Source organism: Sander lucioperca, chromosome 6, assembly GCF_008315115.2.
Source record: "Sander lucioperca isolate FBNREF2018 chromosome 6, SLUC_FBN_1.2, whole genome shotgun sequence".
Classification (NCBI taxonomy): domain Eukaryota; kingdom Metazoa; phylum Chordata; class Actinopteri; order Perciformes; family Percidae; genus Sander; species Sander lucioperca.
Genome location: NC_050178.1, coordinates 21,291,651 through 21,314,150, shown reverse-complemented (window position 1 = coordinate 21,314,150; position 22,500 = coordinate 21,291,651). Strand labels below are relative to the sequence as shown.

General features: G+C 43.1%; 1 long non-coding RNA gene and 1 pseudogene across 1 annotated transcript in view; one reads left to right on the top strand and one right to left on the bottom strand.

The window, feature by feature from the left end:
* The window catches only part of LOC118495256, an 11,524-nt gene extending 2,792 nt beyond the window's left edge, over positions 1-8,732 (top strand). Inside the window, exons 2-3 of the long non-coding RNA XR_004897595.1 lie at positions 7,764-7,767; positions 8,720-8,732. This is a non-coding gene — a long non-coding RNA (uncharacterized LOC118495256). The remainder of the gene's footprint in view (positions 1-7,763; positions 7,768-8,719) is intronic.
* The window catches only part of LOC116052944, a 27,292-nt pseudogene continuing 8,104 nt past the window's right edge, over positions 3,313-22,500 (bottom strand).

Below are 22,500 nucleotides of genomic sequence, written 5' to 3'. Positions count from 1 at the left end.
CAACATCTGTGTCCCAGCAGGTAACGGTACGGACAACATCTGTGTCCCAACAGGTAACGGTACGGACAACATCTGTGTCCCAGCAGGTAACGGTACGGACAACATCTGTGTCCCAACAGGTAACGGTAAGGACAACATCTGTGTCCCAGCAGGTAACGGTATGGACAACATCTGTGTCCCAACAGGTAACGGTACGGACAACATCTGTGTCCCAACAGGTAACGGTATGGACAACATCTGTGTCCCAACAGGTAACGGTATGGACAACATCTGTGTCCCAGCAGGTAACGGTATGGACAACATCTGTGTTCCAGCAGGTAACGGTACGGACAACATCTTTTTCCTAACAGGGAACTTTTACTGGAAAGTGTAATATAATATTATATATTATATGTTTTTATCAGATACAATACTATATATAAGAAATATTTTCTTTTCAATCTCATAATTTTCTTTGCAAAGTTTTTGTAAATTTACCAAAGTAAAACCTCACTTTAATGTGTGCAAAAACGAAATTGTGCTATAAATATTTAGACAATTATTTCATCATAAAAGCTATTAAAACTGTAAGATTGTGCTTCCTATTTAATGTTTTTAATTAATATGTTTTCTAATATTTTTTGCTTTTCTGCTCGTTTATTTTCGTCTATAATTTTTTTGTATTACTGAATATTTTTATAACTTTTATTTTTATAACTTTAGTCCGAACATTTGTCCGTTTGCCCACCTGGCTTTAAAGATGCAGTAAGTGTTTCTGCACATTGTTGATATTTGAACTCAACTACCAAATAAATACAACCCCCCCTTCAGAAGCTCCGCCCCCCAGACTCAAGGACACATAACTGCTGCACGACACACTTGGCCGGAATAGTGTTTTGTGGCTCGTTGCATCCTTTCTGCTTGTTTTCCATTCCATTCATTTCCATTCCAGTCTCTCTCCGCCGTGTCATGTTGTAAACTCAGATGGATTCTGATTGGCTGTCAGTGTCTCTATCGTTCATCAGATCTCTCTGAATGTGATCCCAATGATATCGTTCTCCACTGTGGTCGTCGTTATAGTTGTGGTGTGAACTCCACCATCCACTCATGTTAGAACGATTTTTAAAACTATATATTTATAATTAACGTTCTTGGTGTGGACGGGCCTTAAGTTAAGGTGACCAGATTTCTGAGACAAAATCTGGGGACATTTTCAGCTCAGAAGCGTAAATACCTCCAAAACAGGTAATGTTTTTATCTTTGTAAACTTAAAACAGGGACACTGCCCCAGGGGGGTCACTAGACCTAGATCTGCACTGGGGCTCCAGTCCCTCTAGGGGGGTCACTAGACCTAGAGCTGCACTGGGGCTCCAGCCCCTCTAGGGGGGTCACTAGACCTAGAGCTGCACTGGGGCTCCAGCCCCTCTAGGGGGGTCCATGGGCATGCTCCCCTGTAAGAACATGTTGTCTATTTTAATGTTTCAATGCATCAATCTGGTGCACTTTGAAAATAAATTCAGACAACCAGCAGGGGGGGTTCTATGTGTGGAGTAGTTTTGGAGACATGCCTCTTTGTAATTATGATATATTATTATGGCAAAATATATTCCCCAAAATTATGAATATGCCTGTTTTTGAAAGGTAAGTGCTGTAGTATAACCAGCAGAAGACTAATTATGTGTGAGGTAGGTTTAGAGACATGACTCTATTTAATTATTAAAATATATTAATATTTTAAAGTAAGTGCTGTAATACAACCAGCAGGAGATAAGTTATAATTGAGGTGAGTTTGGAGACTCTACCTTATTTAATCATTAAATTAATGAATATGTTTGTTGGGTATTGTAGTTTGTAGACGGTGTGGTGGAAACTGTTCGTGTTTGCAGCAGGGTGTATTTCAAAAAGGACAAGATGAAACAAATAAGACTATTTGAGAATGAAACCAAAGTTTGGTCATTGAGTATTTATTATATTTGCAAATATATGAACACAGTTTCACAAGTACAACAGTACAGTGGGAAAGTGTCTTCTTTGAAGAAGAAAAAGCACACAGCTTATATACATCTTCAGTGAGATAGAAAGACATGCCCCCTGCCTAAACATGACTCGGCATTTCTTACAATCAATCAGACATAGTAGACATTCAGGAGCCACTTCACTTCTTCCCCTCTGTAGCACTTTCTACCCCAAGGTTAGACATCCCATTAATCTCAACTATCTGAGGAGTCTCAACTATCCAGGGAGAAATGAATGTCCCGGGAGAGATAGTTTAGGGTGACCTTGTAGCCCCTATCTGTTCAGCGTACACATTACGTTCTTAGACTTTGTGGCTCCCACTTAGTTTAGTGAGAATCAGAATCAACATGTGAGAATGCAACACATTCTCACACCCATCTTTTGTAAGTATAACATCAACCTGTCCAGGGACTGCGGGTGGAAATTAGCATTTTTTGCTATAACCTGGCACATGACATCTCTTCTTTTTTAGACTAATGTTTTTTGTGCATTATCCCTGATCAAATAAAGAAATAAACAATAAACAATCTCGTAAAATATGGACGCTTGGTCAGGTGCCTTTGGCGTTCTCATTGACGCTAAAAGTCTCCTTTAGCGCTATAAGTAAACATGCTTGGTCGGGACTGTTGCCGTCTGTTTTGACGCAGTTATGTTAAGGAAAGGGTCGTGGGTGGGCGTACGGTTCTGTGACACGCAAGAGGAAAGAAAAAAACGACAATTGCAAGCGTGACAAGCGGGACGCGAACCTCCTTACGTGGAAATTCGCCGTTACATACTACTCTCTACGCTGAAAGATGCCTTTTTCGTCGCATCAGACCCACACCCAGATCAAATGAGAACGGGCTGGAGAATGAGATAAACTCCCTTTCAGCATTGAGAGAGAACCTCTGTTTAATTATTTATACACAGAAAATACAGGAAATACACAGCCGAATTATTTAACCCCAAAACAAAGGAAAAAACACTACAAAAGTTCAAAAAAAGGCAACAAAAAACGAAAAAAAAAACAAGACGACAAAAAGTTTGAAAAACGGCAAAGAAATAGTCAGAGAAATGAATGTTTGTGTCTGAGTCTCAGATCTGCTTCTCAGTGAGAGTGTGTGTGATGGTGAACAGACTGAACTTTGATTTCAGCAGCTGATGTTCAGTCAGTGTTTCTGTCCACAGGAGAGACTCTCAGTCCTGCAGAGGACTCAGAGACACTGAGGAACCAGGAGAGACTCTCAGTCCTGCAGAGGGCTCAGAGACACTGAGGAACCAGGAGAGACTCTCAGTCCTGTAGAGGACTCAGAGACACTGAGGAACCAGGAGAGACTCTCAGTCCTGCAGAGGACTCAGAGACACTGAGGAACCATAACGAGAATACAAGACCCCAAACCCAGGATAGAGAGGCTGAGTGAATGTGGTGTTGAAGGTGTGGAGGTGGATCAGTGAGTTAGAGGAGACTCTGTAGAAGGACAGAGAGCCAGCAGGACAGTCCACATACACTGCTACTCTACCAGAGACAGAGGAGGAGAAGGAGATGGATGTTCTGATGTTATTGTGCCGGACAGAGTAACCATCATCAGAGCACCTCAGACTCCAGGACTGATCATTACATCCAAACCAACAGTCATCACTGTTTCCTCTCCTGCTGATTCCTCTGTAACTCACTGATATATTAACCTCTCCTCTCATCTCAACCTCCCAGTAACAGCGACCAGTCAGACCATCTCTACACAGCAGCTGAGGACAGGAGTCAAACCTCTCTGGATGATCAGGATATGGCTGATCCTCCTCCTCCACTAATGTCACCTTCCTGTTGTTGTCAGACAGTTTGAGGTCTCTGTTCACTGTGTTTGTGTCCAGTTCCAGTTGACAGACATCTGATGGAGAGAAACAGACACAACACAGCAGCAGATTATCATCTGTTGATTTATTAACTCTTGTGTTGTCTTCCCGTCAAACTGACCCGGTCTGTTTCCTGTTTATAAAGCATGAAGTATAAAATATCACCCAATTCTATTTACACCTTCTAGTCAACTCATTACAACTCATTACCACTAGTTTGATAGTTTTACACGTATTCTTTGGAAGTTATGGTCAATAAACCTAATTTACATGAAATTATAAACAAGTTTATAGTAAAATAATCAGAAATTATTTATTTCTTTCCTCCTATTTTAACATTAATATTTTTTGTGTGTCTCTCTCAGTGTGTGTGTGTGTGTGTGTGTGTGTGTGTGAGAGTGTGTATGTGTCTCTGTATGTGTGTGTGTGTGTGTGTGTGTGTCTGTGTGTGTGTTTCTGTGTGTGTATCTGTATATGTGTGTGTGTATGTGTCTCACTGTGTGTGTCTCACTGTATATGTGTGTGTCTCTGTGTGTGTGTGTGTGTGTGTGTGTGTGTGTGTGTGTTTGTGTGTGTGTGTCTCTGTATATGTGTGTGTGTGTGTGTGTGTCTCTCTGTGTATGTGTGTGTGTGTGTCTCAATGTGTGTGTGTCTCTGTATATGTGTCTGTGTGTGTGTGTGTGTGTGTGTCTCACTGTGTGTGTCTCACTGTATATGTGTGTGTGTGTCTCTGTGTGTGTGTGTCTCTGTATATGTGTGTCTGTGTGTGTGTGTTTGTGTGTGTGTTTGTGTGTGTCTCACTGTGTGTGTCTCTGTATATGTGTGTGTGTGTGTGTGTGTGTGTGTGTGTGTGTCTCTGTGTGTGTGCCTCTGTATATGTGTGTGTGGTCTCTGAGTGTGTGTCTCTGAGTGTGTGTGTGTGTGTGTGTGTCTGTGTGTGTGTCTCACTGTGTGTGTCTCTCTGTCTGTGTGTCTGTGTCTCACTGTGTGTGTCTCTGTATATGTGTGTGTGTCTGTGTGTGTATGTGTGTGTGTGTGTGTGTGTGTCTGTGTGTGTGTGTGTGTGTGTGTGTGTGTCTCACTGTGTGGGTCTCTCTGTGTATGTGTGAGTGTGTGTTTGTGTGTGTCGCTGAGTGTGTGTGTGTGTCCCTGTGTGTGTCTCACTGTGTGTGTCTCTCTGTATGTGTGTGTGTGTGTGTGTGTGTGTTAGTGTGTGTCTCACTGTGTGTATCTCTCTGTATGTATGTGTGTGTGTCTCACACTGTGTGTATCTCTCTGTATGTGTGTGTGTGTGTTTGTGTGTGTCTCACTGTGTGTATCTCTCTGTATTTATGTGTGTGTGTGTGTCTCTCTGTATGTGTGTGTGTGTGTGTGTGTGTGTGTGTGTGTGTGTGTGTGTGTGTGTGTGTGTGTGTCTCTGTATATGTGTGTGTGTGTGTGTGTGTGTGTGTGTGTGTGTCTCTCTGTAAGCGTGTGTGTGTGTGTGTGTCTCTCTGTATGTGTGTGTGTGTGTGTGTGTGTGTGTTTGTGTGTGTATGTCTCTGTATATATGTGTGTGTGTGTCTCTCTCTCTGTACATGTGTGTGTGTGTGTGTCTCTCTGTATATGTGTGTTTGTGTGTGTGTGTGTGTGTGTGTCTCTGTAAGCGTGTGTGTGTGTGTGTGTGTGTGTGTCTCTGTATATGTGTGTGTGTGTGTGTTTGTGTGTGTATGTCTCTGTATATATGTGTGTGTGTGTCTCTCTCTCTGTACATGTGTGTGTGTGTCTGTGTGTCTCACTGTGTGTGTCTCTCTGTATGTGTGTGTGTGTGTGTCTCACTGTGTGTGTCTCTCTGTATGTGTGTGTGTTTGTCTCACTGTGTGTGTCTCTCTGTATATGTGTGTGCAGGGCATGAGATTGGCACCCGCCCACCCGCCAAATGCGGGTAACTTTTGTGATTGGTGGGTGAATCTGTCAATCTACCTGCCACGTTGGAGGGTAGCCAATGAGAATTGAGTGATTCAGACTGGTAACTAGACATTTTAACATCGATGTACGCTGTAACGTTTATTCACTCTAAAGTCAGCGCTGCTGTTTCAAATTGTCGGCTCTCTGCAGCGGGCGGGGCTGCTCCGTTTCCCCCATAACTGACGCGCACACACAATCACACACAGACACACACACAGACACACACACGCACAGACACAAACACACACACAGACAGACACACACACACACACACACACACACACACACAGACACAGACACAGACACACGCACAGACACAAACACACACACAAACACACACACAGACACACACACACACACACGCACAGACACAGACACACACACACACGCACAGACACAGACACACACACAAACGCACACGGTGGATGCAGGAAAAAACGCAGATGAGACGTACAGGATGACCTAAATTGAGGACAGCTTCTCTCGTTATTGTAAGTGCAATGATAAGTTAAAGTCCAATAAGTCCTTTATTAAACCGTATGAATGTGTGTCCCAGGCCAGGATAGGAAATTAACTAACAATGTAAAGATCAACAAGCCACTGACAATGACAGATATCTTCATATTTCATTCATTCAATAAATTATTTTGTGTCTTAAATCCACCAGCCGTTTTCATATTTTACCAACGTTTGCAGCATCCTGAGCCTTTTTGGTTCCTAGGAAATCTCAGCCCAGAGTAATTAATTCATTAATAGTAATAATTATTATTCTCCCCAAAACAAGTTTCCTTTTTATTTATTTTTTTATTTCTAAGAACTATACAAAAACATTCATGTGTTATGGTGTCCATTCACCAGTGTTTTGTTGTTGTGGTGGTGGCGTAGGCTAGGAACACTGGGACTGGTGGTCAGAACAGTTAACTTCATGAATTCTTTTTTTTTTTTTTTTTATCCGAGGTGTAGTCGGAAGAGATGTGTTTTTAGCCTTCGGCGGAAGATGTGTAGGCTTTCGGCCATCCTGATATCGATGGGGATCGTTCCACCATTTGGGAGCCAGGACAGTGAACAATCGGGATTTCGTTGAGTGATTAGTTCTCCCTCGCTGTGAGGGAGCAGCCAGCAGTTTGGCTGATGCAGAACGAAGTGGGCGGGTTGGGGTATATGGTTTGACCATGTCCTGGATGTAAGCTGGGGCTGATCCGTTCGTGGCCCAGTACGTATGGCACATGCAGGCAGGCCAATCAGGAGAGAGTTGCAGTAGTCTAGACGTGAGAGGACTAGAGCCTGAACCAGAACCTGAGCCGCCTTCTGCGTTAGAAGGGGACGTATACTTCTGATGTTATGCAGCATGTATCTACACGATCGGGTGGTTGCAGCAATGTTAGCAGTGAAGGAGAGTTGGTCGTCAAGTGTTACACCCAGGTTTCTAGCAGTCTTGGTGGGGACTACTATAGAGTTGTCAATTGTTATAGTCAGGTCTTGGGTAGGAGAGCCCTTCCCTGGAAGGAAAAGGAGCTCAGTCTTGTCGAGGTTGAGTTTCAGATGGTGTGTAGACATCCAAGAAGAGATGTCAGTCAGACAGGCCAAGATACGTGCTGCTACCTGAGTTTCAGACTCAGGAAAGGAGAGAATTAGTTGGGTGTCATCTGCGTAGCTGTGATAAGAAAAGCCGTGCGACTGAATGACAGACCCGAGAGAGTTGGTGTACAGAGAGAAGAGGAGGGGACCCAGGCCTGATCCCTGAGGAAGGCCAGTTTTGAGTGGGCAAGGTTCTGAGGTAGATCCTCTCCAGGTTACCCGGTAGGTTCGGTCTGCCAGGTAAGATGTGAGTAATGAGAGCGCAGAGCCTGAGACACCCAGATTTGTGACAGTGTCGAAATGAGGATCTGGTGGTTCACTGTGTCAAAGGCAGCAGAAAGATCCAGAAGGATGATGATGGAAGAGAGAGAGGTTGTTCTAGCGATGTGAAGCTGCTCAGTGAGAGCAAGGAGGGCAGTTTCTGTTGAGTGGCCAGCCTTGAAGCCAGACTGGTGGGGATCAAGAAGGTTGTTCTGGTGGAGATAGGTAGAGAGTTGATTATAAATGGCACGCTCAAGAGTTTTAGATAGGAATGGAAGAAGGGAGACGGGTCTATAGTTATTTACATTAGAGGAGTCGAGTGTTGGTTTTTTGAGCAGTGGGGTCACTCTTGCCTCTTTGAGATCATCGGGGAAACAGCCAGTTGACAAGGAGATGTTAATGAGATGGGTGAGGAAAGGAAGGATGTCCGGAGCAATGGACTGGAGAAGGTGAGAAGGGATAGGATCCAGGGGGCAGGTGGTTGGGCGGGCAGAGGTAATCAAAGTAAGAATTTGGTTTGGAGATAAAGGGGTGAAAGAGGAAAGAGTACTGGATGTGATGGTAAGGTGATTTCAGGAGGTGTGGTGGAGAATGAAGAGCGTATGTCATCTATCTTTTTTACAAAGTAGTTGACAAAGTGGGTTGGTAGGAGGGAGGAGGTGGACTGGGGGAATCTAGGAGGTTAGAGAAGATGGAAAAAAGTTTTTTGGGGTTCGAGAAAGAGGATTCAATTTTGGTTTGATAAAAAGAGCTTTTGGCTGCAGAAATAGTGGCAGCGAAGGAGGAAAGAAGAGACTGATAGGTAAGCAGATCATCTGGGTGTTTAGATTTCTGCCATTTCCTTTCCGCTGCCCTTATAGTTGATCTTTCAGCACGTACTGAGTCAGATAACCATGGCGCTGGGGAGGATTTGCGAGCCTGTCGTGAAGTAAGAGGGCAGAGAGAGTCGAGAGCGGAGGATAGAGTAGAGAGGAGAGTGTCTGTGGCAGTGTTGGGAGGCATGAGTAAGAAAGAGTCGGATGGAGGGAGGGTTGATAAAGTACATGCCGCCAGAGAAGAAGGAGAGAGTGAATGAATATTACGGCAGACAGGTATGGTGTCTCTTGAGATATGGTTGTGAGCTTGGGAGAGCGGGAGAGAGTAAGAGATGAAGAAACAGTCTGCGGTATGGAGTGGAGTAACAGTGAGGTTGGATGTAGAGCAGTTTCTGGTGAAGATGAGATCTAAGTGGTTGCCAGCTTTGTGAGTGGGTGGTGAAGGAGAGAGTGAGAGGGCAAAAGAAGAGAGAAGGTGAGAAAAGGCAGCTGACTTCTCTGTCTGGATGTTGAAGTCGCCCAGAAGTACCAGCGGAGGGCCAGTTTCAGGGATGTTTGAAAGAAGGACATCCAGCTCCTCCAAAAACTCTCCCAGAGGACCTGGTGGGCGGTAGATAACAATGATGACTAGTTGTACCGGATGGGTTATGGTGACAGCATGAAGTTCAAAAGATTGTGGAGTGAACTGTGGCAGTGGATAGAGAGAAGATCTCCACTTGGGGTTAATGAGTAGGCCTGTCCCCCCACCTCTACCAGTAGGTCTGGGTGAGTGGGTGAAAGAGTAGGCAGAAGAGAGAGCAGCAGGGGTGGATGTGTTGGTCGGTGTAATCCAGGTCTCAGTGAGGGCAAGGAAGTCAAGGGATTTCAGGCTGGTGAAGTACAAGTTTACCCGCAGCACCTGAAGGCAACACAGCTCTTCTCTAATATCAGTGACTGTAAATAGTAACAAATCTCTCTGTTGGCTCCACTGTTGATGAAATGTATTAATTAGTTCTGTTGGATCATTTTGTTCAGTTTGTTGTGTTTGTGGATTTTAAATCGATCGATTGAGTTCTAACATCTTTCTAGCCACTAAAACAGAAACTCTGGAGCCTTACGTAGGCTACGGTGACAGTTCTGCATTTAGCCTACACAGAACCATAAATCTGCCTTTAGACTCAACTCTCTTCAAAAAAACACGTCAGGCAAGATGTTGCTGAACAAAATCCAATCTCAACCAGCAGTCTGCTTATTTTGCTTGTGCTGATTGTCTGCTTACTATTATTCTGTATTCATTTTCTGCATTATAATTACTACATGATGCTGCCTGACTCCTCTAAGCTCTTCATTTTGTTCAGATGTTTCTTTTTCTCTCTGGTTCTGATTTGAGATGTGTGTTTTTTATATTTAACATCAGGCAGATGGTCAACAGGTGAAAATTATCCTTTTGGCCTAATTACAGGGATGTTGATCAATGTGCATTTACCCTGAAAATTAGTGAATAAATCAAACTTAAAACACACTCACACTTCCTCAGACCAGGTTTCAACCTCTGCGGTCCACCATAGTCCACCCTGCAGGAAGAAATAGTCACAATCAACTTCATACACCTTCACTCAGATCCTCCATTAAACATGAACCAGAGTTCCTCGGTTAATGGCAGTGGAACTGTTTTTTCCATCTGTCCATACCTGAGAGTTTCCAGTCTCCAGTTAGGATCCTTAAGTCCTGCTGACAGCAGCTTCACTCCTGAGTCTCCAGGATGATTGTAGCTCAGGTCCAGCTCTCTCAGATGGGAGGGGTTGGAGCTCAGAGCTGAGGCCAGACAAGAACAGCCTTCCTCTGTGATCAGACAGCCTGACAGACTGCAAAAACACACACAGACACACCCATGAGCGCGTTAGACGCATTATATGCTCATGACAGCAACAAAAACTGTCACTGATGGAGAATATTTTTCTGAAGTCCTGTAATAAACCTGCTCTTTGTAAATCCAAGTGATATGTCTGTTTCGTGAACAGAAATCTTATCCTGGTGACAGGCTCCAGAGTCAGCGAACCCCTTCAGTAGGATATTGCTGCCTCATCTAATACAGAATCATAAAACGCACTAAAGAGACTTGATATTTAACTTCTTCCTCAGGTCCAGCTCTCTCAGACTAAAGGATTAGAAGCTGAGAACTGAGGCCATGGTGTCCACTAAATAATTATTATATGAAGAAAATAAGAGCTCATGAAACAGCTGAACACCAAACTGAGACTTTCCAGTATGCAGTGTGAACTCTTCAGTCCAGCAGACACCAGCTCCACTCCTGAATCCTTCAGATCGTTGTTACTCAGGTCCAGCTCTCTTAGACTAGAGGACTGGGAGCTGAGAACTGAGGACAGATCTTCACAGCTTTTCTCTGACAGATTACAGCCACTCAATCTGAAATGAAAAGTCAATTTAATAATTAATATATGAAGAAAATAAGATCTGAGAGCCATCATTTTTCATACAGCTGAACACCAACCTGAGAGTTTCCACTCTGCAGTCTGGACTCTTCAGTCCAGCAGACACCAGCTTCACTCCTGAATGCTTCAGGTCATTGTTACTCAGGTCCAGCTCTCTCAGACTAGAGGACTGGGAGCTGAGAACTGAGGACAGATCTTCACAGCTTTTCTCTGACAGATTACAGCCACTCAATCTGAAATGAAAAGTCAATTTAATAATTAATATATGAAGAAAATAAGATCTGAGAGCCATCATTTTTCATACAGCTGAACACCAACCTGAGAGTTTCCAGTGTGCAGTCTGGACTCTTCAGTCCAGCAGACACCAGCTTCACTCCTGAATGCTTCAGGTCATTGTTACTCAGGTCCAGCTCTCTCAGACTAGAGGACTGGGAGCTGAGAACTGAGGACAGATCTTCACAGCTTTTCTCTGACAGATTACAGCCACTCAATCTGAAATGAAAAGTCAATTTAATAATTAATATATGAAGAAAATAAGATCTGAGAGCCATCATTTTTCATAGAGCTGAACACCAACCTGAGAGTTTCCAGTCTGCAGTCTGGACTCTTCAGTCCAGCAGACACCAGCTTCACTCCTGAATGCTTCAGGTCATTGTTACTCAGGTACAGCTCTCTCAGACTAGAGGACTGGGAGCTGAGAACTGAGGACAGATCTTCACAGCTTCTCTCTGACAGATTACAGCCACTCAGTCTGAAATGAAAAGTCAATTTAATAATTAATATATGAAGAAAATAAGATCTGAGAGCCATCATTTTTCATACAGCTGAACACCTACCTGAGAGTTTCCAGTCTGCAGTCTGGACTCTTCAGTCCAGCAGACACCAGCTTCACTCCTGAATCTTTCAGGTTGTTGTTACTCAGGTCCAGCTCTCTCAGACTAGAGGACTGGGAGCTGAGAACTGAGGACAGAGCTTCACAACTTTTCTCTGACAGGTTACAGCTACTTAGTCTGAAGAGGAATCAGCAACACAAGAAAATAATTACATGAAAACGTTGTCAGGAAGAAGAAAAACTATATTTCATCTGGATAGTTACGTGTGCACGTACAGAGCTTTGTTGGAGGCTTTAACCACGGGCAGCAGCCTCAGAAAAGCCTCCTCTGAAGCACCGTATTTCTTCAGGTCAAACACATCCAGATCTTTCTCTGATGACAGTAAGATGAAGACCAGAGCTGACCACTGAGCAGGAGACAGTTTATCTGCGGAGAGACTTCCTGATCTCAGGGATTGTTGGATCTCCTCCACTAGAGAACGATCATTCAGTTCATTCAGACAGTGGAACAGATTGATGCTTCTCTCTGGAGACAGATTCTCTCTGATCTTCTTCTTGATGTACTTGGCTGTTTTCTTGTTTGTCTCTGACATACTTCCTGTCTGTGTCAGCAGACCTCGTAGGAGAGTCTGATTGGTCTCCAGTGAAAGACCGAGGAGGAAGCGGAGGAACAAGTCCAGATGTCCATTTGAACTCTGTAAGGCCTTGTCCACAGCACTCTGGTAGAACTGTTTTGATTTGTCTCTGAAAAGTGTATACAACCAGATTGTTTTCCGTTTCTCCAATAGCAGATTGACTCCAGAGTTCGTGAATGTCAGGTGGACATGAAGAGCAGCCAGAAACTCCTGAACACTCAGATGAACGAAGCAGAACACATTGTCCTGGTACAGTCCTCTCTCCTCTTTAAAGATCTGTGTGAACACTCCTGAGTACATTGAGGCTGCTCTGATATCGATGCCACACTCTGTCAGGTCTGATTCATAGAAGATCAGGTGGTCTTTCTGCAGCTGCACAAAAGCCAGTTTTCCCAGAGACTCGATCATCTTCCTGGTGTCTGGACTCCAATGTGGATCCTTCTCGGCTCCTCCATCATACTTGACATTCTTCCGTTTGGACTGAACCACCAGGAATTGGACGTACATCTCAGTCAGGGTCTTGGGCAGCTCTCCTCCCTCTCTGGTCTTTGACACGTCCTCCAGAACTGTAGCAGTGATCCAGCAGAAGATTGGGATGTGGCACATAATGTGCAGGCTTCGTGATGTCTTGATGTGGGAGATGATTCTGCTGGCCTGCTCCTCATCTGTGAATCTTTTCTTGAAGTACTCCTCCTTCTGAGGGTCAGTGAATCCTCTGACCTCTGTCACCAGGTCAACACACTCAGGAGGGATCTGATTGGCTGCTGCAGGTCGTGTGGTTATCCAGAGGCGAGCAGAGGGAAGCAGTTTCCCCCTGATGAGGTTTGTCAACAGCACATCCACTGAGGTGGACTCTGTAACATCAGTCAGGATTTTGGTGTTGAGGAAGTCCAGAGGAAGTCGACACTCATCCAGACCGTCAAAGATGAACACGACCTGGAACTCTTCAAACCTGTAGATTCCTGCTTCTTTGGTTTCACTAAAGAATAAATGAACAAGTTCCACCAAGCTGTACTTTTCCTCTTTCAGCACATTCAGCTCTCTGAAAGTGAATGTAAATGTGAACTGGATGTCCTGGTTGGCTTTGTCTTAAGCCCACTCCAGAGTGAACTTCTGTGTTAAGACTGTTTTCCCGATGCCAGCCACTCCCGTTGTCATCACTGTTCTGATTTGTTCTTCTCTTCCAGGTGGAGCTTTAAAGATGTCTTCACATATGATTGTTGTTTCTGGTCTGGCTGGTTTCCAGGATGCTGTTTCAATCTGTCTGACCTCATGTTCAACATTGACCTCTTCAGTCTCTCCCTTTGTGATGTAGATCTCTGTGAACATCTGATCCAGAAAGGTTTTCTTTCCTGCTTTAGCAATTCCCTCAAACACACACTGGAACTTCTTTTGTGAGTTGGATTTGACTTTTCGCTGGCATGAAGCAAGAATTTCTGAAAACATAAAACAATGAAATCCATGAGGGGTTGTTGCAGTTAATATCTTTGCACAATTCTGTTTTTTCTAAAATCTATTTAAGAGATTAACTTACTTAAAATGACTTATTATTCCTCAACAACTGATATGTTGTGTTTCTGTGGTCTCCAAAGAAACCAGAAGGTGTATGAATTAATTACAGAGGGATGGGAATTAATATTGTCCAAGCTTTTTCTCACCGTGGCATCAATGTGTACAATTGTTAACCAGAAGAGCCTGCCAAAAACTGGATTGTCTGACTCTGTTTCATCAACTTTTGTTCTTGGAGACACTTTACAATTTGTTTCTGTGGTAGATGTGTGTTTGGTAGCTTGTTCTGTTGTTGTAAGCAGAATATATATGTCTATCTTTGTAGGTAAGAGGGAGACATTGGCTACAAAGCTACTGTTTGTTGAAGACATTGTGATATCTTTGATGTTTTGTTACATCCATTTTCTATTTCATAATATTATATATACAGTATATTATATATAAGATGACTTACCTGAAGGTTCTGAGATGGTGTTTGATAAATTATTCACTAGCTCATTCTGATTTATCTTCACTAAAACTATTCTGGTCACTTTAACAGTGTTCATACTGTAGGTCGAGAACATCTCGTCCACTGTCTTCATCCTGTTTACTTTCTCCAGTTTGCTCTTTGGGATTGCTGGGAAGTCTTCAAGGGCCCTTTTCAGCTGCAGGTGCCACTTAAATTTTTCAAAGTCCTCGTCACCCAAATCTTCTAAAATTCCCAAGACAACCTCTTGAGGCGTTGCCATCTTTGGTCCCTGCAAAGATCCAAAAGAAACCAAAAAAACATTGTCACCTCATATACCTCTGTTACCTTCACTTTCTATACCTTTTTTTAGCTCCACCCTAAGACGTTGGTATTTTCCAAGCTTCTCATATTCATTCTTCAATTTCAATTCAAATTGTATTCATTGTGTCAAATAATAAGAGAACTTATCTCAGGTCAATTCATAGGTAGAGTCTTCAACGTTTTTTAAGCCAAGGACCCCTTAACTGAAATAGAGACCGATCAGGGACCCCCTACTACATATTTTGTATAAAATGAAGTTACTTATTAATCTGGTCCTACACTAACTTATAGGGCACCCTAAAGCATTTATAGATATTTGTTTTGCATAGAATACTAAGCTATTCAAATTCTTCTTCTAATTGTTGCCATGATTTTATAAATCATGTTTTAATGTTAAACTTCTAAATGTGAAACAAATGCGAAACAGTCAATCCTTTGGGATGAACTGTATCTGTGGATGGCTACCTTAGCGACTACATTAGCTATTGGCCAGTTGGTTGTTGTGTTAAATCTTGCCCAGCTACAATAGTGCTATTTTCTGATTGGCTATTGTGTAGCCCCTTTATTTTTTTTGATTGGCTTATAAGTGGCAGGCTCAACTAAGAACTCCAGGAGAGACGCGCTTGATTCCTGTCAGTTCCATAGTGAGAGCGGCGCGGGCAGAGAAATTTTGGGCGCTGCGGCATATTCAATTTATTATAAATAGTTTTTCCGCATGAGAAATACAATGTGTGGCAGGAGTGCGTGACAAAAGGCCAAAATGAGTGACTGTCACGCTCAATGCGTGACACTTGAGAGCACTGCACACCCAACACAATCTGCACTCTCACACACATGTACATGTACACACATTCACTCACCAATATTAATAACTTTTCACTCACTCTCTCTCTTACACACGCACACATTCACTCACAAATACACTGACAAATATTATCATATGCTATCCATTCCATGTGATACATACACTCAGTCAATCTCTCCAAATTACAATAATCGTAAACTCTTTAAGAGAAGGAAAGGTTAAAAGATGTGTTTCTGTCCCATAAAAGTGAGGGATGTGTGAAGAATATTATTTGACTAGAATTGTTTGAATTAATTTCGTGATTTGATGTCATGTTTGAGGCATATTGCACAAATATGTATGTTGATTTATTGTTGGCCTAATATCAGTTTTAGTTAGTTAGTTTTATCTGTATACATTTAAACTGTTCAGATGTCTCAGGCTTGGACGCAATGTCTTTTGAAAATCGAGTAGGAAAAAATGCAAATAAAACTTTTTTAGCTTGTTTAAAAATGGAAACTTTTGTATGACTTGACTCGACTTGCTTGATTGTCACAAAAAATGACTTGGACTTGCTTGTGACTTGTCTATGTGTGACTTACTCCCATCTCTGGTTTTAAGGCACGGAGCTCCAGGATGAGTGTAGCGCTGAAGGACCTCCTGAACACCGTGAGTACACACACACACACACACACACACACACACACACACACACACAGACACACACACACACACACAGACACACACACACACACACACACACACACACACACACACACACACACACAAACACACACACACGCACACAGACACACACACACGCACACACACACACACACACACACACACACACACACAAACACACACACACACACGTAAAACAAGCGTGAACCCGCCACATGCACACGCCCGGATGCGAAACACGCAGCTGCACGCACCTCTGGATGTCCCTGTCTGTTTTTTGGCTGATTACCTGTCAATCACTGACTGATCTGTGTGATATTGACTGCAGACAGGTGTGTGTGTGTGTGTGTGTGTGTGTGTGTGTGTGTGTGTGTGTGTGAGCAGATACACATTTTCAGGCCTCCTGCTGACGTCACTGATCAAACAGGCTGATTGATCACTAAGGGGCGGAGCTACATGTTGTAAACATTTGTGGCTCAGCCCCCCCCAGACCCTTTTTTCAGAGATTTGTTTTCCCCATTTACGGCAGATAGGCTACTTGCATTTTTTTTCAAGCCATTTGATATTAGAATGCCTAAAAATCTGTACATCATTAAGGGAAAACATGAGAGTTCCCGAGGAAACACTGTGTGTGTGTGTGTGTGTGTGTGTTAAAGGGGAGACTTGAGGACAGACCAGTTTGGAGTGGACTTCACCGTTACATCACTGCAGTTACGCACATATTGTGATGGCAGAAAAACAGCCAAACATTGATGAATATAACGTTTATCACAATACATCCACGTGCTACAACTTTCCTGTTTCAGGCTTCCAGACCGTGGGCGAGAGTTTAGATTCTCACAATATGGACTAGCCTGACAAGCCAGACCTAGATCCAGATGTTGGGTCTGGGAATTCACCATTGGCAGGGCTCAATCCGAGGGGCGGGATGAACCGTTGTCTTTCAAACTCCCTCTGCACGCAATAGGATAGCTCTACAACCAACCAGAGCAACGAAGAAGGTAGCAAAGCTAGTTGATAGTTTAAACTTTTGCCGTATCCGGTCGGCAAAACTCTGAACACATCTTCCTGTCTTAAAAATGACTTCAGTGCCGTTCTTTGTTCTTTTCTCAAAGAAAAGCTGAACTCCAAGTCTTCCAGAAGACCGCTGTTCCCAGCAGCAGCAGCCATAAGCCCCGCCCACCGACTCTATACATGATGTGATTGGCCTGACTAGAGTTTAGTTTTTCCAGCTTGCAAGCCAACGGAGAGTTGCTAGACGACCCTGGCTGCAAATTACATTTGCTGCCGCCAGGGTGCGTCTAGATTTCTAGGCTAAATATGGACTAGTGCAATACGCAAATCGCAGAGAGATGCAATATTTGTAAAAGGCAAAATATGTGTCAAACCATTCTGAATAAAGTAGTGTGGTGCTGCAGAGACGTCCCGGCTTACCCATCCTGTCCTAAAGACTACAGAATAAAATCTTTGTTTGGTACAGATCCTCGCAAAACTCACACTTCTCACTTTATTTTTTTAGATATTGTTTTAAAAAATTTTAATTAAAAAAATCAATATAGCTTTTTTTAAGCAACACAAAAATTACGTTTGTTAGTATTAGAACGCTGACAATTTCGATGACGTCACTGGCATGGTAGGACCTGCGAAGGTATATAGGCTACAGTGCAGCAAATTAAATACACATGAAAATGAGTAATTTTAATGGCATGGGTTACACATTTGAGCCTGTGAAGGACAGGCCTGTAGTGTCTGACTACCACCACATGGAGGACGATCTGTTTCAGGCTCCACCTTCGGATCGTTTGGGGGGAAGTGACTGGTGTGTGTGTGGGCGCTGCTGGAACATGGACACTGCAACTGAATCCATCTGTTGCAGAGAGGTCAACCTGGACCATTTACCTGTCATGCACTCTCATTTATTGTATCCAAGCACATTATGCATTTTAGGGAATAGAAACTGCTTATATATCGTGTACATTTAGAGAAAATAGAAAAGGTCCTGTGCGTTTTAGAAAATCGAGGCAGATAAATGGAAAATGTGATTGGACGAATTCATCCAATGGGATCGCTTGTTAAGTTAGCGGCACGCAAAATGTTAAAACCAAAATAAATAAAGTTAAAAAAAAAAAAAAGTTTGCTGCACGTAGGAGAGTCACCCCAGGTTGACGGATGCACGGAGGATTCACGAGTTTTGCCGTTTACTTTAGGCTAGTGCAGAGTTGGCAGATTTTTTCCTTGTGGTCGTTGGATGGATGGATATTGCACAAATGGATACTGCACAGATACCTCTTATAATGGAACTAGCAGCTTTTTCTGTGAGTTGAACTCCCTCTGCATCAACAATGTGCCCTGAGACATCAGCTAGCTTCAGGGTGAGTAGAAAGGGACGTTGGATTCTGTTTACAGACCCGCTGTGGTTTAGTTAGCAGCTAGAAACGCATTATTATTGATCTGTGATATCATCGGAGTCATGGTTTATTTATACAGTCTATGGTCGGAGCGCTAGCTTGTGGAGTTTGACATAAGTGCTTCCAACGTGTTTAGCTGCTAGCCCTTTCCCTAGGTTGGATCGTTTGGTATCTAGCTTGGTTTTGTGACTCAATTTCAATGAATGCCCAGTGTGTCAGTCTCAGTTTTGTTGAACGTTATAAAGCCTACATGTCAGGCTTTATTTGTGCGTGTAAGTGAAAATGTACGTGTTTTGTGTATGTCACAACAACGTTACATCCAGCCCTTTGCCTAGTAGACTTGCTAGCATGCTGGATAACAGCTAAACATACCTCTCTGTCCTCTGCCTGATGTGAGCGTTTCAGCGCCCTGTCTCTGCGGCAGATAGCATCGGTGTTAGTGTCTTGCCGTTGGTCTATCGGGATGCCCTGTACTGTAGCCTGAAAAATCGATCATTAACGGAATGGCGTCAGGTTTCAGTCTGTTGGACTTAACCCCCACCAGTGACCCTGTTGAATCGAAATTACTGCTCTCTAAATAGTCTGTCGCTAAAAAATGCTCGTTACAGACTCGAAATCTAGGGGCTGTCGGAGGGCTAGCCAGTTTTAAGGCAGCTAGCCATGAGTTGAGGACTGGTTTCCTTGTAAAAGGTAGCCTGTGGAAATGTATCGTAACCCCAGCTGCCTTAGCCCTGTACAATTCATTACTGCAGCCAGGGGCAATACAGTATGAACCCCCCCTAGACCTGTTGGTTTCCGTTTCCTCAGCCATGTCCGTTAGCCTCAGACTGTTTACATTCCATGGCTGCTTACCATGCCAGTGACGTAGCCGATTGTGGAATTCCATTTAATCATTGTACCAATGAGAAGAAATAAAATACATCTGTTATATCACCTTTACTCAAATTCCAGGCAGGCAGGAGAAGGTTTGAGCTTGAGGGTTTATTAACACAAAACAGGGAGCAAAATGAAGGAGATCCAAAAAGCAAAAAACTCACGAGAACAAAAGATCACAGGGAAAACTCTACATAAAGGCACATAGGTGAAAGACACTGACAAAAACAAACTGACCTGACACAAACACAAACAACGATCTGACAAGAGACTAGTGATGGCAGCCTGACACTGAAGCTTCGATACGTGCTTCAAACCATTAACTACAATTCCACTTGAACCACAGCTCCGAAGGTTGCTTTGTTACGGAAAAATCACGTGACATATGACGTCCGAAGCAGCATCTGCTTCATTCTCTGAATGAATCAGCTGAGTGGTTCGTAGCGCCACCGCCATACGCCAACCAGTCAGCTGCTGCCACGGCAATTGGCATCACCTCATTTTGAACTCAAAGCGTAATAACTTTAAAGGTGGAGCACATAAGACAATCACATAGGCGGGAAAACACAGGAAGCAAAACTAGACACAACAAGACAGAAAACAGACTATCAACATAAAACAGGAAACAGAAACATACACTACTCAGAACACACAAAACAGGATAAATCTACACAACAGGGAACAGAAATATACAGAATAAACAAACAAAACAGGAAACATACAGAAATACGCAAACAGGCAATAGAAATATAAACAACCCAACAGAAATATCCATAACCACAACACCTCTCCATGTAGCCTATAACAGTCCCTGTCGATTTGTTCTGAGGTGTCCTTATAGAACCCATCATTGCCTGATGTATGAGTCTCTTCATTGGTTAACAACTAAATCTAGAAGGCATTCTCACTGGCTGCCATTTATTTTTAAATACATTTTCTTTAACTATCCTCCTTATTTAAAACAACATCTAATCCCATATAGATCAACATACAGTCTGAGACATACTGAGTAACCCTTTTTCTTGGTTCCCAGAATCTCCAAAAAAATTGGGACGACGTGCCTTTAAATTTAAAGCACCATCTGATTGGAATACCTTGCCCACCTCACTTAGATCGATTACTTCATTTGTTTTTTTTAAGGCATCTGTCTTTAATAATCTACAATTAACCTGCTCTTGTTTCTAACTTGAAATAACACAATTCTTGTTGATTTGTTTTTTTTTTTTTTTTTTGCATGTGCTGGCTTCTGTTTGTGCATCTACTATAAATAGCAGCACATTTGGGATGTATGTATGTGCATACATGTGTGTATGTGCATGCATGTGTGTGTATACATGTGTGTCTATGTGTATGCATGTGTGTACATGTGTGTATATGTGTGTGCATGTGTGTATATGTGCATGCATGTGTGTATGTGTATGCATGTGTGTATATGTGTATGCATGTGTGTATGTGTATGCATGTGTGTATATGTGTATGCATGTGTGTATATGTGCATGCATGTGTGTATATGTGTGTATACATTAGGGGTGGAACGGTACATGTATTCGTATTGAACCGAAACGGTACGGGCGTCTCAGTTCGGTACATGAATTTACATGGAGAATACATGGTATAAAAATAAATAAAACTTGCGTGCAAATGAATTAATGTAATGTGGAACTACTGTTACATACGCGTTTCTTAGGGACACCTAATCTGTAGCCCCGCCTTAGCTCTGAAACTCCCAAGCTCCGCCTACATGTCGAGTCGGTCCAGTGAGTCCAGACCAGAGTCATGTCTTTCTCTATCACTCTGGTCCACGAAGCAAATTAGTCCCTTCCATATACAACCAAACACGGATGTACTGTAGCTAGATCCCTTCTCGCCTCGACCACAAATGGCTTCCAGGCCCATTTGCTTCGCTGTTTGCTCCACTGTTAGCTCCGCTTTTAGCTCCGCCGTTAGCTGTTAGCTCCGCCGTTAGCTTCACCGTTAGCTTCGCTGTTTGCTCCGCTTTTAGCTCCGCCGTTAGCTGTTAGCTCTGCCGTTAGCTTCGCTGTTTGCTGCTAGCTCCGCTGTTAGCGTGTGAAGCTAACGCCACAATTCGCCAACTGCTCTGTATAAGAAGCTGCTCTTTTAACACCCCTGCTCTGTGCATTCACATGAGAGCAGCGCTTGTTTCCCATATCACACTACTAGCTGATTGTCTTATTTTGTTTACAAGCTCCAGATGGAGTCTGGAGATGATGTGGGGTAGCCTAGGCTACTTATTGTTTAGGCTACTGTTTACATCTTACTTTATACGCATCAGGCTGTTGCAGCTAGCTCAGGGGACAGACTGTGTCGGTACACGATCCGTTCTGCCTGCACCATCCGTTCTGCACATGCGCAAAATGTTCGCGCATGCGCGGTTGTACGAGGATTTACGACACTGCACGATCTGTTCCACGCTTCCGGTGGACAGCCAAGCTAACGTTAGTTTAGCTAACAGCTAATTCGGCTAACTGCTAGCTGAAACAGCATGTAATAACTTTAAAAGACCCTCAAAATAAAACTTGAAAATAAACGTTGACATATATAACAAACACCTAACATATATAACAGCTGTTACGTCAATTCTACTTTACTTGTGCTCATTTAAAATACAATTACTCAATACTTGTCTTATTACTGTGAAGTCTTAATTTAGCTGTAGCTGCTTTTCCCATTAAGTTTGAGTTAACGTTATTTTAGTCTGAATCTAGCTGTCACTAGCGGTTAGCCGAATTAGCTGTTAGCTAAACTAACGTTAGCTTCCCGGTGGAGGCTAGCCATAGGCTAGCGTGGAACAGATCGTGCAGGTCGTATCCTCGGTAAAACAGTATTATCTTGCGCATGTGCAGAACGGATCGTGTACCGACAGACTGGATGACACTAGGTGGTACAGCCTGAGACATGCACAATAAAAAAATTGCCTTCTGCATTTTTGTTATGCTTTTCCCTCCATTATACCGAACTGAACCGTGATGTCTGAACTACGGTGGCCGACAGGGGCAACTTAAGAAAACACACGCAAATAGACAATACACAAGCAAATTAAGAAAACAACTTCATTACTTTGACAACACATGCGCAGCATTCAGCAAATGCGCTGCAAATACCACAACACAACCAAATACATAAA